Source organism: Calypte anna, chromosome 3 (genome assembly GCF_003957555.1).
Source record: "Calypte anna isolate BGI_N300 chromosome 3, bCalAnn1_v1.p, whole genome shotgun sequence".
Lineage (NCBI taxonomy): Eukaryota > Metazoa > Chordata > Aves > Apodiformes > Trochilidae > Calypte > Calypte anna.
This window is the reverse complement of record NC_044246.1, coordinates 51,460,521-51,480,916: the sequence shown is the minus strand read 5'-3', so window position 1 is coordinate 51,480,916 and position 20,396 is coordinate 51,460,521.

Sequence of the window (20,396 nt, the reverse complement as noted above, 5' to 3'; positions counted from 1 at the left end):
GGCAGTGGGGGCAGCTCCCTGCTGGCCTCACAGAGAAGCAACTCAGATTTCCACTTTTTGGGTTAGCTCCATGCACTGAAGGACTTAACTTAGCTTATGTAACCCTAAAAGCAAGACTGTTTGTTTTTGTTTTTTTTTTTTTTTTACAGCTCCTGATGAAAGAGTTGTTAGTGAGTTGATAGGGTGTTAGAGTGTGGTAGAAACTATATTTTTTAACTCAAAACCATAGTTTTAATGGGAAATTTAGAAGCAGCCCTATTCTTATTGAAAAGGAATAGTCAAAAAACGAACCCCGCTTGGGGTCTCAGGAATTAAATCAAGCAGAAAATGTCCTTCCAATACTGACATGCTGGCACAGTAGATATCAGTATTTTCTGTTACTGAATGACTGTTTTTCACTCTGCCTTTTGTAAAGGCTGACTGAAATATTGTGCTGGAATTAGGTGGGAGGCATTGCTACCTCAAAGCTACATAACTGTCTGTGACTTTGCACCAACAACTAGTTTGAAGTCTCTGTTTCCCCCCAGTTTAATAGCTACTCTCCTATATTGATGCTTTGAGATTTTTGAGCCTGTTTTTTTCAGCAGACACTGTATGATTGCCTGAAACTATTGGATACCTAGCAAGCTGAAAAAAAAAAACGCTCTGTCTGGCTCTGGTGTTTTCTATCATCCTTCTTCAACAGTGTCCTGGTTTCCATGGAAAAGAACACCTGAAACAAGGGAATTGCAGCAGGGTCAAATAGGTCTCTGATATCGATGAGGAGGGAAGGTCTGCAGGCACCTACCCAGCTGTAGGGACAGAGTTAGCAAGTCAGAAGTGTTTTAATCTGTCTTTAGATACACATAAGATTTATAGTTTAGTGTAGTATTGCCTCTGGGGTTGGAATTGGATTTCTCCCCAGACTGTTACTTCATTTCATGTTTCTTTCAAGCTCCTCTTCTGTGCAGAAAATTTTAGAAGGAAATGCCACTGGATTACACAGCTGCTGTCTGCCTGGGCTTAAATGTGCCAATCTGCATCAATCTGTAGGCAGTGCTAAGAACAGGCTGGAAGTGACTGCAGACTTCCTATGTTACTAGTGGCATATTGCTTGTAAAGCTGAAGCAATTGAGGGGAAAAGTAGAACTAGAGCCATCCAGCTCTAAGCTACCAAGAAAAAAAAAAGTAAAAAAAATCTTTCTTTTATTCTGAGAAAAGCATATGTGAAACACAGTACTCTTAAGGGATGCCCTACAAGATGTGAGAATGAAGCTACAGGGGGACAAAAAGAGATTAACAAAGTAAAAATGTCCCCATTTGTGTAACTGATTATGCAGATATTGTTGAAAACAAGCCCTTTGCTAAACACACTGAAAACATTTTAGAGATAAATGGAAACAGTCTCTTGGGAACCAGACAGAGATGCTGGGCAAGGATTCCTACATGAACGGATTGCCTTGCATGTTGGCTTCACATCTTGAACTGGGGACTCATATATATGTGGTAATAAAGCAATTCACATTTAGAATATCCTCAGACTTCCTTTATGCCCAAAAGGATGGTGTGAGCATCTGCTTATACGTATGCTGGGTAGAGCACTCAGATGTTGGAAAACAAGGCAACAAAATTATTGTAATTTGTCCTTTGTATGAGATATTTCTTAAGAGTAGCATGCTGGAAAAACACTGTATTTACTTCCTTAAAGGTAATAAACTCTAAGACACATACTCTGTTGAATCAAGCTAGGAAAGTGTAAGATTACTTAGTAACCAGCACTGTAGATGTGCCAACTTTTACTGAATGGTAACTAACGTTATTCAAGGCATTTCTAAATATATGTATCAATAATTTAATTACTGCAATACTTGCTCCTCTAGAGTACCTCACTCCTCAAGGTTACATACGTCATTTCAGCTGGCACAGCTGAGGACCTTAGTGGTCAGTATCACAATTTGAGCATAAGTTGAAGCACTAAAAAGCCTGAACAAGTAAATTAGCATCCTTGGTTTCCAATGGGTATGTGAGAGGAATAAAAAGGCAGGCTCTTAAATTAGCACTTAAAAACGTAAGTTATATAGATATAGAAGGAATGAGTGAGAAGATAGAGAGGAGATAGAAAGGATGAGAAAGTCAAAAGGGAAAGCACCAAATTAGACACCTGACAGAAGAGCATTGAAACAAGAATATTATATTGCTTGTCATCATGGAATTATAGAGCCCAACCTTCTCTCTTTTGTTCAGGATTCGTTAGGGATGACTGGATAGGGCTGCACCTTTCACAAATGCATGGAGCCTATTAAAAAGGTAGGATGCATTTAGTCCTGTATTTAGCATGCTAATAACATGCAAGGTATAAAAATTATTCCATGAACAATGGAAGTTTCTATGGATTTGTATTTTACATCTCTCCCCCTCATCCTATCTGGATACAACTTTTCCATGTAGTGAGTTCCATTCTGTGAATGGAGCTGTGAATAATCCCATGAAGATGCCACTAAGCATCCTCATAGCTGCTTCACAGGCATTTCTGAAGCCAAGGCATGCATGATCCTCGTGCTTACTTTATTACAGGAATAAATGGATTGGGTGAAAATAATGCATGCATTTTGCTCCTCATTTGCCATTCAGCAGCACTCAAACTTAAGGTGTGGACCTTGCTGATGCAAGATCAGAACATTATGTTTCTTGAGAAAATGCTTGCAAGCATTCAAGATACCATTAACAATTCAGACATATTCCTGTCTTCCTCATTTATTCCTGAATATCTACCAGCCACATACAAGAACATTTCTTTCCATATGTGGGCTGTAGGAGGTAATGCTCAAACACTATGATGCTGAAGAGATTCTAAAAATACATAAAATCTGAGTAGATTAGACTAAAATAATCATGGATCAGGATGTGTTGGGAGATGATTCTCTTACTTTAAACTTTCACCTTAGGGTGGGAAGGATTGAGATTTTTTCTCTCTTTGTGCCTTATATATCCTGCTTTTCTCTCTAGGCAAAAAGATATATTGAGAACAGTGTAAGTAAATGAAAAACAGAAAAACTTGCAGCTTGAAGAGTCATGGAAATTGCTCTTTTTGCCATTGTCTTATGTGAATGGTATATTTGGTTTTGTGCTGGTTGTGTGCCTGACAAAGATATATTTAGTAAATAAAAAGATCAGAAAAACCCATACATCTTTACCTACTGTATGTAGGGAAACTTTCCTTAGGAACAGGCTCAAAGATTCTGAATTGTTTTAAGAAGTTGATTTTTACCTTTAAAACCAATTTTAGATGTATAGAAATTTTGAAGCTGCACTGATGAGTTGTGGAAATATCATGGTAAGTGGACTGACTGATACAATATATAACTATCAGGAACCAGCAGGGTTTTCCTCTTTTCTTTCCTTTCCTTTTTCCTACCCTTTTCTTTTTCCTTTCCCTTTACTTTTCTTTTTTCCTTTCCCTTTCTTTTTCCCTTTCCCTTGCCTCTTTCCTTTCCCACAGGTTTGTATTGACTGGCATATCGCTTTAAAATTTAGCCTGACATAAAGCTCAGTCAAAAACCACTCTTACTAGAGTGAATTCCAAATGGTTTGGAAGATGGGTTTGTATCCAAGTGTCTCCATTCTCTCAAGCACTCCTTTCTAGAAATAAGAGATTGAGTTTTAAATTAATCAGAAACATTAGACAGGGTTCCAATTAATCTGATTTTCTTTCATAAGATTTGATCTACACCTCATAATTTCTCCAGCACATCCCTCTGCATCAGCAATATGTCACATTCCTGTTGCCATGCTGCAGCTGTGGGACTTAATAAGTAAAACCTTTCAGTTATACAGGCATTTTCAGCCTATTCCACTCATTTCTATTTCTAACTCTACATTCATATATATTATATATATATATATGTGTATATATATATATAGATACATACATATTGACAGGAAGCTGAACATGAGCCAACAATGTGCCCGTGTGGCCAAGAAGGCCAATGGCATCCTGGCCTGTATCAGGAACAGTGTGGCCAGCAGGTCCAAGGAAGTGATTCTGCCCCTGTACTCAGCCCTGGTGAGGCCACACCTCAAGTACTGTGTCCAGTTCTGGGCCCCTCAGTTTAGGAAGGAGATTGAGGTCCTGGAGCGGGTCCAAAGGAGGGCAACCAGGCTGGTGAAGGGACTCGAGCACAGATCCTATGAGGAGAGGCTGAGGGAGCTGGGGCTGTTCAGCCTGGAGAAGAGGTGGCTCAGGGGAGACCTCATCACTCTCTACAACTCCCTGAAAGGAGGGTGCAGCAATGGGGGGGTTGGTCTCTTTTCCCAGGCAACTCTCAGCAAGACAAGAGGGCACGGTCTTAAGTTGTGCCGGGGGAGGTTTAGGTTGGACATTAGAAAGAATTTCTTTACGGAGAGGGTGATCAAGCATTGGAATGGGCTGCCCAGGGAAGTAGTGGATTCTCCATCCCTGGAGATATTTCAAAAGAGACTGGATGTGGCACTCAGTGCCATGGTCTGGTAACTGCAGCAGTAGTGGATCAAGGGTTGGACTTGATGATCTCTGAGGTCCCTTCCAGACCAGCCAGTTCTATGATTCTATGATTCCTACTTGATTTACCAAAGGCTGCTCAATGGATATCTACCCAACCTGTGTCTGAACTAGCTCACTGGAAATAAAGTTCTTAGCATACATATTAGAAAAAAGTGAAAGGACAGTGGAAGGAAACTGATCAGAGAAAAGGCAAAATAAGTGTTCTGTACCAGTTAATCTCCAAGACCTTTCTCTTATCTTGTAATTTGTCACTGTGTACCTCTCAAATACTTAACTACTCCAAAATATTTTTCCTTGCTTATTTCCATGTGCAGATTGATCTGGAGGATCTCTGTTTTGGATGCCATCAAGTAAGCATTATCTGCTCATTCTGGCAGCTGATCTATGACAAGAAATAAACTGGTATCATTCTCCTAACTTTATCTTGGGTTCACCTGAAATATTCTCTTTGCAAATTTCAGAACTTTTCTTTATATCTTATATTATGCCACAGATTCTGCCACTCTGAAAAAAAACACAAAAAACAAAATAAAACAAAAAAACAGCTCAGGGTTATTTTGAACATCTTTCATTCAGCCTATTCTTCAATAAAAGTGAAATGTTTATGTATTCAGTGTTTTTATTTAAAACACATCTATACAACAGGAAAGGGCAGTTACAAAGGTGCCACAGTAAGGAGGTTACATTTCAAAAAACGTGCCATGTCATGAAGACTGACTTAGTGTGGTTCCTTTGTATGTTCCTAAAAGAGTAAGTTTATTGCACTTTCAGAACACCCTTATCTGCTATGTGATCTGAACTTATCCTCTCTTATGCCACATCTTCTAATTTGCCTTGCCACACCTTCTATTTCTTTGGCTGAAATAGTTTCCTTGAGAATCACAGTAAGTCTTGTTTCTTTGCTGCTTATCAAGGCCACTGTCTCTCTTGGAATCAAAATACCATAGTGAAATTCTCTGGCTCATTCTCTTTTAGATCTATGTGAGCATCAATTTATAAAGATAAAAACCCCTTTGCCCATTACAGCATGTTTCCCAATCTCCTGAAATGACACTGGGAAAATACACACCGCCCAGCACAGCCTCCTGGCTTCTCTCCAGCTTTCAGCTACATTTTGCAGTTATTCACAGCTCTAGATCAGCCCCACTTCCATCCACAGTCACACTCCTTTCTGAGCTGGAAGATAAGGATGGAGAGCAAAACAAAACCTCACCCCTGAATACAGGAGGAAGCAGTGAACAAATTGCTACAACATCTGGATACACACAAGTCTATTGGGCTGGATGGGACCCACCTGAGAGTATTGAGGGAGCTGAGAGAGGAGCTCCCCAAGCTTCCCTCCATCATTTATCAGCAGTCTTGGTTAGCAGGGGAGGTCTAAGACAACTGGAGGCTTGCCAACGTGACACCTATCTATAAGATGGTCTGGAAGGAGGATCTGGGGAACTACAGGCCTGCAAGCCTAACATCAGTGCCTGGAAAAATTCTGGAGAGGTCCATCTTGAGTGTGCTCACATGGCAAGTACAGGACAGGCAGGGCATCAGGCCCAGCCTGGATGGGTTCAGGGAAGGCTGGTCCTGCTTGACCAACCTGGTCTCCTTCTGTGACCAGGTGACCTGGGAAAGGCTGTGGACATTGTCTACCTGGACTGTAGTAAAGCCTTTGACACTGCCACAGCATTCTCCTAGAGAAGCTGGCAGCTCATGGTATAGACAGGTGTACTCTTTCCTGGGTAAAAAACTGGCTGTATGGACAAGCCCAGAGAGTTGTGGTGAACAGAGTCAAATCCAGTCGATGGCTGGTCACCAGTGGTGTCCCTCAGGGCTCAGTTTTGTCTTGTTCAGTATCTTTAGCAATGATCTAGATGAGGGGATTGAGGTCTTCCTCAGCAAGTTTGCAGACAACACCAAATTGGGTGGGAGATCAGCTTGAGGGTAGGAAAGCTTTGCAGAAGAATCTGGACAGGCCGAATTGATGGGCTGGGGCCAAATGTATGAGGCTTAAGAAGGCCAAGTTCTGGGTCCTGCATTTCAGTCACAACAACTGCAAACAGTGCTTGGGAAAGAGTGGCTGGAAAGCTGCCAGGCAGAAAAGGACCTGGGGGTGGTTGAGTGACATATGGTTGAACATGAGCCAACAGTGTGCCCAGGTGGCCAAGAAGGCCAATAGCATCCTGGGCCAGCCGTAGAAGGGAAGTGATGGTGCCTCTGTACTCAGCACTGATGAGGCTGCACTTTGAGTCCTGTGTTTAGTTCTGGGCCCCTCAATACAAGAAGGACATTGAGGTGCTGGGTTTTGTCAAGAGAAGGGTCTGGAGCACAAGACTTTTGAAGAGCAGCTGGGAGAACTGGGGTTGTTTAATCAGGAGCAAATGAAGCTGAAGGGAGACCTTATTGCTCTCTACAGCTGCTTGAAAGAAAGTTGTAGTGAAGTGGAGGTTGGTCTCTTCTACTAAACAAGCAGGAACAAGAGGAAATGTCCTCAAGTTGTGCCAGAAAAGGTTTAGATTGGATACTAGGAACAGTTTCTTTACTGAGTCTCAGTCACTGGAAGGAGCTGCCCAGGGAGGCAGTGGAGTCACCATCCCTAAGGGTCCTCAAAAAACATGTAGACATGGCACTTCAAGAAATGCTCTATTGGGCATGCTGGTTTTTTCCTGGGCAGATGGTTGGACTTCACAGTCTTAGAGGTCTTTTCCTATTGTGAGCTAATTTTCCTATTCTGTGATCCCTAGCACTGTGATACAAACCTACCCCATCACATCCTCAGTCACTTAAAGGTCACATCCCTCCCAAGACATTTTAACACCTCAAGTGTCATCCTTGTCTTCAGGGAAGACTTCAAAGCAGTGATGGGCTCACGGTTCAGATCCTTCTCTGGAAAAACAAGATTCTCACTGTAGTTTATGAGGATTAATGCAAAGCAACTGACTGCATTTTGTAAAGGCAAAGAGGCTACCCTGTAAACAAATGATTAAAACTATTTGTTGCCATACTGACTCCATGTTCTTTTAGGAGGTATCTTGAAAGATTTTAGGGAGAGACCCATATAAGAGTTGTACCTACCAGGAAAAAAAGCACTGGCTCACACGCTAGAAGACTACCAAGGAAATCTAAGCAGTTCCATATTGGGGACAATTTTTTTCCTTTTCTTGAAATGCATAAATCCTTCTGATGCCACGTGCTTACAAAAATAAGTATAAAAACATCTTGAATTCCTTGGACAAAACCCCTTGACTTCATGCCAATGACATGCTCTAATGGCCTTAAATCTTGTTTTGAAGCTGATGAGTTTATATGTGTTAAGTGTACAAACTAGATCCCTATTCAGGGAGATGCTTACAGTTCTCCAGAGGATGCCAGGTAGTAATACTAAAGGAACATTTGCTTTCTTGCCTTTCAAATACATCAAAATCAAGTTGGAACACCCCAGGACAAGTTAAAATAAGATGTATTTCAGAGAATCTAAATGCTACAATACCGTTAATACCAAAACCAGAAAAATCATGACATTTCAAGAGAAATTAATTCCTTTTCATTGTGGGATTTTTTGGCACACTGCACTCATGTTTTCCAACTTCACGACTGCAGATACAAGAGCTTTTTTTTTTTTTTTTTCTCCAAGAAAGCAATATTCTAACTTTAAATTACTGATGAAGCAGGAAGCTTAGTAAAGCATGAACACAACATTTAGTAAAAACACCAACACTGAGACAAATGCCAATGTTGGTGATGCAAAAAAACCCACTAAGCCATTTCATCTGACTAAACAGTGTAAGAATCCAAGGCCTCTGAATTGCTAACAAGTTAATTTGCAAATTGTAGGTTAAATATTAGAGACCACAAGAAAGATTATTGCAGACTATTAGAGCCGGCATTAATTTGTGCTCAGCTTCTATGGCATAAAGCCAAAGTGCACCCCTGAGAGGGGAAACCCTTGTGCCTGCAAAAAATAAATGTGAACTTTGCCCTGTGGTAAGTTTGCAAGAGGCTGACACAGGAAAAAAGAAGTGAGTGGAAAGGATCAGACTGGAAACACAACAGCAGACTTAAAAGGCTCTGATAAATGAAAAATCATTCCAAGATTACCGTCTCATTCAAAAAAACAAACAAAGATATTTTCTGGTATGAGGCTGAAAATAGATTCCATATGAAAACTCTTAGTAGAGCTTATCAATGTTTTTAATTCTCAGCCCTCTTTGAATAAATGCAGCATTTTTAAAAACTAAAATGGCCTCCCTAAAATTTAGAGTCAGGAGCTACACAATTATTGTTTTCAGTTTTTTAACTTTTAGTTTGAAAATTCTGATGTTGTAATTCCTTCACACTTTTTTTCATTCCATCTGCCTGATCTTGTTCTTACTGCTTGTAAAAAATACAAGTCAGGAAGAAGAAAACAAATTTCCTTTCCTGAAAACTGAACTGACTTAATAGGCAGCTAATTCAAATGTTCCAGAAGCTTTGTGGAAAATTTAGGAACAAAACTGAGAAATGCCGACCATTTTCAGACCATCTCTAGTGTGCAATGAATTAAGGCAATCTCTTATTTCATGAATCTCAGCCAAAATAATAATACCCAGGCTCCCTAGAACAATTTTATTTAAAAATTCACTCCAGACCAAATAGGCAGGAGATGTTGCTGTCTAGCATTACAACTCCTATCATTTCCTTGCAAACTGTACTCTGGATTAAAACTTTGAGCCCGGGTCACTCGCATCCTGGAAACTAAAATAGAGAAGACCGAGTAAGAGAGCACCACCTAGTGACTAATATTGCAAAAATATCACTGGTGAAAAGCACAAGAGAAGAATAAACACCCATCAAACTTTTAAAAGCAGTTGTGCCATGTCCAGTCTCAAAAATATTTTTGTGTCTCTTCGTCCTTGGCGAGATCTCATTTTGACCAAAAACTCTTTTAAGTCAGGAAGCAATTCAATTTAAATTGAAAACATTGGGATTTGGGAAAATAAAACCCCTGTTTTAAAACAGGCGGAACTTCTAGTAGAACTTGCACTTTAAACACAATAAATACACAGTGTAGGAATCAGGGAATCCAAACCACCAAAAACTCGATTCTGCAACCATGACTCAAGTGAATAATCATGAGACATCTATGGGACTACTGCCAGAAGCAGGGAAAGTATATGTCTCCCAAAATGCTTAAAGCAGTATAATTGTGCCAATTTTATCACGAATCTCCTATCTGCTAGTTGAAGCCACAGCTTCTGGAGTCAAAGGCTTCCCTATGAATCTTAATTTTAACCTAAGAAGAAACATGAATGTCTAACTCTGAAGTACAGAGAAAAGCTTAGGAAAGCATGAGACACGTGAATCCCCCAAACTAGAAATCACCTTAAGTAATAAAGTGATTATAAAGTAGCACACTTTAAAATCAGAATGCCACTGAGAGAGCATGCCCATAGGTGTCTGGAGACACCAATTCTGAGCAGACTCTCTGAACCTCTCTCTTGGGTGCAGCAGCTCAGGCAATCAGGAAAGACCATCAGACTCCAAATATAAATTGCCAAACAAACTTAAAACATGGCTCGATTCTTTCATTTCCCCAATGATCCCTGGTTTTTTTTAAGATAGTAGAATGAAGCAACCTGAAGTAGCAAATTTTACGTCTTCACTGTCCTATATCCATCAGGTCTTATTGTTGTAACACATCACAGAAAACTTACTTCACTGTTTCTGTCCACGTTTTCACCATCATGTGAATTTTTTTTCTTGCTGTTCCTACCAGTCTGTATCCTTTAACTGGAAGTCAGCATAGCATCTAGACTGCATCTTCAAAAAAAGGAGTTTTGCAAGCTGATGCCCACTGGCTCTATTTAGAGGTTTGTTCTTGCAAGGGAGCAGGCAGGACATCCTCCTGTTTGCTTCTGAAAGCATCTTCCTTCACTGTACCTTCCATCTGCACTCTTATGTTTATCATTAAGGTCAGTTCTCTGTGGTTTTTTTCCACTCTGTTGTATTAGTGGCAACCTGAAAGTGAGACTTTCTCTGGACAGGAAATGTTTGGTGAATTTTTAAATACCATTATTGATTTCACACTTATTTTCTTTATGAACTAGGAAAAGCTCTTACACAAGGCTGTAAGACCCAACAAATACTTGACAAGTTGTTTAAAATCTATTGCCTGGAAGCAGTCTGACAGATCAACTAACTTATTTTTCTTATTTGTCTGTATATTATTCAAGCACACAATATCTTTACTGATCAGTTATCCACCATCCAGCACATAAGCAATCACATATTAGCTGCAGCAGAGGTGACTATCTCTTTGACTTCACCTGCAACAGGTATGGATATTTTGCCTCAAACTGTCCTTCCTGTCTTTCAACGGCACATACTTAGGACATAATGATGTCCTCTGCATGAACCAACATCACTTCCACAGCTTGTTTTTTAGGGCATCAAACCTGCAAAAGGGCAGGTTTTTTCATATAAGTAAACTTCTTGCTGCTACATCAGTTTACTTCACATCCCTCATCCACAAGCCTCATTCTGACTGCTCTTTGTAACTTTTTTGTAATTTTTTAGCCTCATTATGCCAGAGTATTCATTACAAAAAATTAATGTACTTAAAAAGTCAGCACCTCATGAAAGCACTATATAAAAGAAAAGTAAATTACATTCACACATCATTCAATGTCTAGCATCATAGTACAACAGCTTATATAAATTTTGATGACCTCAATGGAATAATGTCAAAACTGCCTTATTGTGATTTTAGAAAAGGAAAGAAATGTGTTCTCTACCACTGTTCTCAGATAAGACACCTGGCAGCTTGATGGTAATTTGAAATACTTAACCTGAAACATCTTTGATATTTTCTAGTCACAAGCAAAAAAAATGCATTCATAAGGAGCTACAGTCTACACAGAGACATTCATGTAATGTGAGAAAAGTCTTGTGTATCAACTGGGAAAGGATCACTTGTATCGACTTATCCTGGTATTTATGGTGTTTTAAAATGTAGTGCAATATGAATTTCAACCTGAGACTTTTCCATTTCTCACACAGAAGTTCCTCAGACTGTTTTACTTTGTTTAGTAAGGTTAAAGCCTTAAAAAGACTGCATGTTTCACATCACAGGCCAAATGCTCTAGAAAATATTTTAAAGATACTGCCAGCTAATTAAAAAAATCCAGGAGCAGCAGATTCTAATCTCATTTACAGTAACATATGAAGAGCATCAGTCACTTAATCTCATAGACTCAGAGAATGATTTGGGTTAGAAGGTACCTTAAAGATCATCTTGTCCCAGTGTCTCTGCCTGGGAAGGGACACCTCCTATGCCACCAGGTTGCTCAAAGCTCCATCCAAGCTGGACTTCAACACTTTGATGATCAGGCCTCCACAGATTCTGTGGGCAACCTGTTTCTGCATGTTGTCTTACTACCCTCAGAGAAGAGAATTTCTTCCTAATGTCTACTCTAAATCTACTCTCTTTCCAATTTAAAGCCCTTATGCTTTAAATTATGAAATTAAACTTAAAGCCCATTATGGTCTCGCTACCTGCCCTTGTAGAAAGTCTCTCCCCAGCTTTTCTCTTTGCCCCCTTCAGATACTGGAAGGCTGCTACAAGGTCTCCTCAGAGCCTTCTCTTCTCCAGGCTGAACAACCCCAACCCTCCAAATGGCTTTGCAGAAGAGGTGCTCCAGCCCTCTGATCACCTTCATGGCCCTCTGGACTTGTTCCAAGAGCTCCACGTCCTTCCTGTACTGGGGGCTCCAGAACTGGACACAGTATTCCCAGTGGAGTCTCATGAGAGTAGAGTAGAGGGGAAGAATCCTCCCTGGACCTGCTAGCCATGCTTGTTTTGATGCAGACCAGGACATGGTTGGCTTTCTGATCTGAAAGTGCACACTGCCAGCTCATGTTGAGCTTCTCAACCATCACTCCCAAGCCCCTCTCCTCAGAGCTGTTTTCAATCCAATCTCAACCCAACCTGTATTTGTGTTTGGAATTGTCCTTACCCAGGTGGAGGACCTTGCTCTTGGCCTTGTTGAACTCCATGCAGTTTACAGAAGCCTACCTCTCCAGCCTGTCAAGGCCCCTCTGTATGGCAACCCTTCCCTTAGTGTGTCAGCTTTACCACACAGCTTGGTGTCAGCAGCAAACTTGCATTTGGTTTGAGCTGCTGGAAGGGAGATGGGAGCATAGGCCACTCCACAGGCACAGGTACCACATACCTCTCCTCATGTCACAGCACCACATCAGGTAGGTTAGCAGAGATGCTCAATGGCTGGTTCCTCCTGGCAGGAACAAAGTGCCCCAAAAACCCCTTCAGCTCTGAGCTCTCCAAGTCATCAACCAACTTCCTTTCATGGTTTACAACATGACCACAACACAAGTGCCATCTTTCTACCCTTTTAGGGGGAAAGGCACAAGAAGGCTTGTGTTCACAGGCAGGCTTATTGACTGGGCTTTATAAATATTTTGCCTGTCAGAAATAACTGCTAAGTTTAATTCTGAATTAACTGTAGCATGAATTTTAGATGAAAGCATTACACTGCTGACAGATTAGGGATAAATATAATACCAGTTGTAAATCTCTCATGCACTACAATAAAGGAAATATTGTTGGAATAAGGTCTATAGTTCAATTAAATTATATTTGGCAGGCCAATTAGAATTGCTTACTAGCTATAATAGCTAAAATTTTCCCCTCTGAGTGTGCTGCAGTAATGAGTATTTTCCCCTTTGTATTTCATGATATGAGTGATGAACAGGACAATTCTAATTAAAACCAATGCCGAGCATTCCATTCCCCAATCTTCATCTCTTTATGTTCCTTCACTAACTACTCTCCCACACCTTCAAGAAACTTGACTCATAGATCAGACTGCTACCTTCTTTCTCCCACACCTTATAGGTTGAATATGGAAATATTAACTATACATACAACACAGTGTCTTGTAACAGAACATAGTTAGCTGTCAAGACACTCATTCCAGGTTGTGGAAACCGTTGCTGTGAGAGCTGAACCTCCCCAGTCCACCCAAACATGTTCAGAACAAAGCAAAATCACAGCACCGGGCTTCCACAACCCAGCACTGACTAATGCAAGTATTTGGAACATGATTTATGTAAAGAAAATTTTATTTGATGCTTTTCCTTTGCCTCATTTGTTTTCTGCATTATGCATCATTGAAAAAAAAAAAAAAAGAACTAAAATGCTGGCCTCATTTTTTTTAAGTGAACAATCTTGCTATGCTAGTCTATGCTGAAAATGGTTCACAAAAGTAATCTACACAGATATAAATCTAAACAAAAAAACAAAAACCCACACAAACCCCCTAACACTTTGAATCAAAATGTGCCTAGTTTTGCCAAGCAACATTACAAAGTCATCCATTTAATCATACACAGTAATAACATTACCAGATCTATAAAAAAAGACAAAGATCTTAAAGTCAAGAAATTAAGATTACTAACAATGAAGGTTGAACATCTATAAACTTCTAAGCAACAGCTAGTCTGCCTGTCTCAAACATGGAGTTTCAGTGACTATCAATAACCTGTATGCATAGAACAGCAGACACATGACTTCTCTTTATCCCAAACCTAAGAGCAAAATAATCTAAAACATTAGACTGGTCTTGTCTTACTCAAGTTTTCCTTCTTATCTTAGCTGAGGCCTGAAAAGACATTACAATCTTGATTTTCCATTTTCTTCTTCTGCTGTCTATGAAAAAAAGCTATAAAAAAATTGAGCTGAGGAATGAGGAAAGACTTTTAGTGACTCAGTAAATCTGACTTGGTGGTACTGGACACAGAGAAGTGGAGGAAAACAGACTTCATTTAGCATACTTAAAGCGGTTGTTCTTTAAGCTGTCATTACAGTGACTATACATTTATCTATATCACATAAATTTCTTCAAGGCTGAGATCACACTGATGCTCATCACTAACAGTCAGTGGAGAGGATTTTACAATGCTATTGATCTCATTTTCACACACATTCTTCTGAATGGATGATCTCCATCCCTGCTTGTCAGCAAAAAAATGATGGAATAATTTGCCACATACAGCACAGTTATCAGTTAAATTGGCTGAATTCCTGTTTTCATGTCCTTCACATTAATGAAAAGGTCACATACCTTCTGGTATTTAAGTTCTCATGCTAGGTGACATACATCAAGATAAGAAAATATACACCTATAGGGCATATACCACACACATTGCTAAGGAAGCAATGCAAGCACTCAGTTCCCTTCAACTGCAAAATCCTTGAGTCTTCCAGGCATGAAACCTACCACTCACCTTAGGAACCACACACCCATCATCTCCAGATTAGCTAGCTGGTGGTAAATGTTCAAGGCTCATTACAAAGGGCATCACCCTCAAAATGAGGTAAGTTAATATTCCACACAGAATAGCCTTTACTCTATGTCCTGAAGTGTCAAGATGGATGAGGGTTAAAGGACTATGCTTCAAGCAGCCATAGTGAAAGGCATCAGAAGAGTTTGGAGAAGCTGAGAGCTGAGCCACTGAGGACAAGAGAACAGAGTTCAGAGCTCACCAGAGAAAGAGCGATTGGGAAGACAGATCACAACCAAGCCTTTGATGTGTAAGGAAGGAAAACCTTCTAGATCTGGACTAATTTAGGATGACAGCTGAGCAAGAATTAAGATGGAAATACCTGCAGCATGGTATGTATTTTGTCTAAGTCATAATTTGTGAAATACTTTCTGCTGTTGATTAGCTGACTCTTAGGTATGAATATGCTCACATGAAAAACATAATGCAAATAGAAACACAGAAGTCCTCACCGTGAGGATAACCAGAAAAAACAGACTACTGAGTTCATGGTAGGTGTTGACCTGTAAGACATTCCTTGACAACTTACCTGCCTCTTGCCCTCAGCAGTGGAAATCCAAAGCTTCTGGAAGGCGGCATCCAGCATCACCATCACATGGCAGTGAAGAGAAACAAAAGTGCTTAAAATAATTACATCACTTAATGTGTATACTCACTGTGAGATACCAATTTGGTCATCTTTTACAGATATTCTTAAATGTCAAGAAACACAAGGCAGTGCTTCAGCAGCAGCAGACAAAACAGAAAGCAGCTTTGTCTGAGAGCACTCCAGTAAAATATATATAATTAAAGGTGCCTTTCACCCAAAGGCCCAGGGAAGTGCTAGTGGCATGCTTCCAGGACCAAAGGAAGGCAACTGGTGTACAAGTCTCTTCTACTACACAGGGACCATCCTTTCCCAATACTTCTCTGCACTAATACCTGCACATATGCCTGACAAATACCTGTGCTTTCAGCTGGATTACTTTTCAGTAAGATTACCTCCTTGATCTGCCTAACAGTGCTGCTGCATAGATGTTACTTGACAGAATAAAGGGCAGGGGAAAGACAGCAATAAGATGCTTTTCAAGAGCAGGATTGCTTCTCAATGGCAATGACAGTTTAGACCCTAACTGCACAGGGCATTTAAAAAAACCATTCTGAGGAAGTATAGTGTCACGAGGACAACCAGAACTTTTTACTCCCATTAATCAGGTTAAATCACACTGAGAGATCCAACTGAGGCTGTAAGATGGACAGACTCCTCTCTTATAGCTGCCCAGCCTAGAGAGCAAACTGACAAGATGTACACATAGGATGAGTTGCTTTTTTTTTTCTGGGTGGGTTCATGGGAATTAATTTCATAACCTTTCTGCACTGAAAGAACTAAAGAACTGTAAAATAGGATACAGTTTTGGAGCAGGACATTTAAAACTACGTTGGTCTACCAGACAGGAAAGTAAAAACTGTAATATGCCTCATATTCTCTCTTTTTAGCATGAAGAACTTGTTCCCACCAGTAAACAGGATCAGTTGTCAGTAGGGTACAATTGTCAGATAATGCCAATTACACCTATACTCACCTGCTTGCCCCACATGTATTTATGTGCTGATGGTGAGACTACAGATGCTTTCAGTTTCTGGTCTCCTGTACTGAAAGATTACTTCTCACAGCCTACCTTCTTCTGCATGAAGCTACCAAATCCCAATTGGTAAGTATCCTTTGGATGCTCTACAATTCCACCAATTTGACACATTGAAAGGTAAGACTGGTATTTCTGGTGCCCATTTCAGATTTAGCTCAAGCACCCTTAACTGCTCCTGCCCTGGCCCCTCTGTATCTGTGTTGGATAAGCATCAGATAGCGTAAGTGCTTTGTAATGGGGAGCTCAGAATCCCATTTAGAGAACTATCCCCCAAACCAGGGAAAAATTTTTCTAAATAAACATTTTTTTCCTTTGGTAGGTTTAAATCTGGAGGCAGGCCCTCATACAAGCCCAGCCTCTTAGTACTAAACGTGTGGGGTTTTTTGTGTGTTTTGGTTTTGTGTTGGTTTTTTTTTTTGTATGGGAGGTATTTCTTGTAAACTTGTGTTGTTTGGGGTCTGGCACAAATAACTATGTTCAAAGATTTATTCAGGCCGTATCTTCTCCAAGGCAATGTAACAACAGAACACTAGCCATACTTATGGGCAGGAAACCCCAGCTCTAAATTGTCCTATGAATGTACTGCTAAAGCAATGAGCAAACCAAAAGTAGACACTGAGAAATAAACATTGAGTCCAAGGCTAATATAAACCAGAAACTAACAAGATGTGGGGAATATTCCAAAATCTGAGCCACAAACTTGAGAGGAACAAGTATAATGTCTAGCACGTTATCATCTCTGTACATTCATGCTTAAAAAGGAGCAGTAAGAAGCAAACCTTGAATGCAAACACCAAGTAAAAATAGTATCTCAGCATTAAGTGTCCAGGCAGTTCATTCCAGAGAATATGGTATTTTGACAGGCTACTCTCAAAATTAAGTGATTAGTAAAAAACACATTTTAATTTTAGCAATCAAACTTTGTGTCAGTTCAGACCACACGAAACATCTAAATTCAGTACAATCCAGAGGACCTAGTTTGGGAACATCAGTGGAGGGCAGTGGGTGTTGCTGGGAAAACAAAGCTGCAAATGTAGATTCAATGCTTGAGACAGTTCCACCCTCACATGCAGATGTCAGCCACTTTACAACATGAATTTGTGTTGACTGTACACTGGTCTGCACAGCTATCTTAAAATTGCCATCCATGCTTCATGTCTAGTGTAAATGTTGCTCCTTTCACTCTGAGCTCCAGACCTGTTACACTCCTGATACACAGCTGAAACTGAACACACGATTTTTTTCAGAATTCCATTGACACAAAGGTAGTTATTGAGCCCATTTACCACATGCTCCCATATACAACACACCAGGATACACAACCATGTCACCCAGCCCCACTGCAAGCTGGCTTTCGACTCTCAAAGAGCAACAGGTTCCTGTGCCACATCCCTGCCAGAGCCCAGCACCTAGAGCTCTGTGGTAACAGCTCACAGGACCACTCCCAGCCCATCTCCTTCCTTGAACAGTGACCCAAAAAATTAAGACTGGGCATTTTTCCCTATTAGCTGACATCCCTTAGATGGAAGGCGTTTCATAGCCTCCTCTCCCTCCCCTGAAAATACTCCCCAAAAATCCATAAGCAGGTGATGTGTATGTGTCTATCTAGTTATAGTATTTCTACCAGGACAGCCAATAATGCTTTCAAACTCAGACACCATCCCTCCAGGCCTTTTTTTAGCACTTAAATTTTATTTTTAAGAAATAATAACTGAAGTACCATTCAGGCTTCCAGCGAGCTTCTGTTAGGGCAGAATCAAAATGAACACGTTAGATAAACATGTTACAACAGACAGGCAAGCTTCTAGGAAACAAGACACAATTCCCCAGCCCATGTTCTTTACTCTTACTATAGAAACCAGGTTGGTACAGCAACAGAAAACATCCCAGCCACAGACATTTACCCAGAAGGCAACCCACTAAGGTCAGCTACCATCAAACTAGATTTCAGAAGATGTGGATTCCAGGTAAATGCAGAAGAATTTTAAGTCTTTTTCTGTAAAGTGGGAATTTCTAGCTGTATTAGATGTGATGCAAAACACAGCTGAGAGGAACTGAGGGCCAGAGAAATCAACAAAATATTTTTAAGCTGCAGAGCAAGCAGGTTCAACCAGTTCTAGGTATCACTGTTTCTGAAAGGCTCACTTTTCCCAAGGTTCTTACAAACAACCCTCTAGGCTTCAAGAATGTAAAGTCAGGAGTCCACACTGGCCACATCTCAGATCTTCAATGCACTGTTTTTAGTCCAGGAATATATTAACAACTTATGAGATGTTTAGAAATAGGTGAAACTCCTCCACTTTTGAAAGCAGTCATGTGACACTGTGGAGAAGGCCTTATAGGTAAGGACTCCTGTACCTTGGGTTGTATTCCTGGCCCTGTTAATAGCCTGCAAATGCTCTTGGGCAGGTCATTTCAGCCCTTTTTGCTCCATTTTCACCTCTAAGGAGAGCATATGTAGCTCCTTTGCAAAGCTGTTTGAGCAGATTAAAAAGCACAATAAAAACTAACTTTTTGTATTTCTGGTTCAAATTCCTGAGCAGTAGCTAAAGGGTCTGTGGTGGGCTTTGTGTACAAAACTGCAACTGTGCTCTCAAAGTATTTCTTCTTGTCTCACAAATACAAGGAAGCACAAGTGCACCTTCCACTGATTTATGTACCAACAGCTCAGTGGGTTTTACTCAGTTTGCAGTTTATGAAAATTTTTAAATGGAGCTTTAGGCCATCACATACAAGTTGAAGTCTGTTCTTAGTTCTTTCATGAATGCCCTAGCAGTAATCCACAGATCAGCAGTGACTGAAATCCATTACCCTAGACTTATTCTGATCAACTGTTAAAGCAATACTTACATACTCAAGGCAAGTTAGTACCATGATTTACATGAATCTGTCCCACATTCAAAGTGTTTCTAGCAGCCTCTGAAACAAGGCTTTTCAGGTTGCTAGTGGATGTGTACAATAAAGGGAATAAAATAGTGGTCATTTCAGCAGATGAATGGCCTGAATCAGCCTTGCTGACTTAACAGTTTACCCTGCCCCACACCCATTTCCCTGTCTTGCTTATTCTGTGGCCCCCATCATCTCTGGTCTCTCCTCTATTCTATGCTAGGATTCTAGGAAATGAATATTCAACAGACACATTACCTTGAACAGATCTTTGTTTTAATTATCTTCTTCACTTTAGAGAAGCTCAGCAGAATAAAAATCACTAGTCTGTCTCTGCATATCACCCTCACAAATACAAAGCCCCGTATCAGTATTTTCTCCTCTATAACTTGCACTTTTTCTATGAAGTTGCCTTGTTAGCTACAAAGCTCTAACTAATTTTTATGTTAAGATAGTTAACAAGTTACTGTTATTATCACTAAGCATTCTGTAGCAGCCTTTCTTCCATGCAGGAAAGTGATCTCCTCAAAGCAGCAGCCACCTCTTTTGTACATACAGAGCACCAAATATGATTAACATGTAAATGCAAACACATTTGAACCACAGTTCAGCTTAGATGCCACTCTTGTATGATGAGCTAGCACTTGACAACTCCCCAAACTGATTATGCTGTAAATGGTGCAAGTAAACTCTTCACCCTGGTCTTACATCTTTCTGTTCCTAATGCTGTTCATGGGTCACCAAAAGGTTGTGGCCAACCTAACTAGTCTAGCAAGCACTTATATTGGAGACAATTATGTAAAAAAATCTCAGTATAGTTTAGTTCCACTTTCCATTCACTCTCTGTCCAATTTAAAGAATGAAAACACTGTCTTGACAAAGACAAAATTATTTTGCTAGTATAAAATGCAACCACAAATTTATTACTGCACCATACAGGATGGCTTGAAGCACTTCCAGTCATCAATACAATGAGAACTTTACTACTAATTTGGACTGCCAGTGCCATTTCCATCATAGGACAGTTTTTCCTC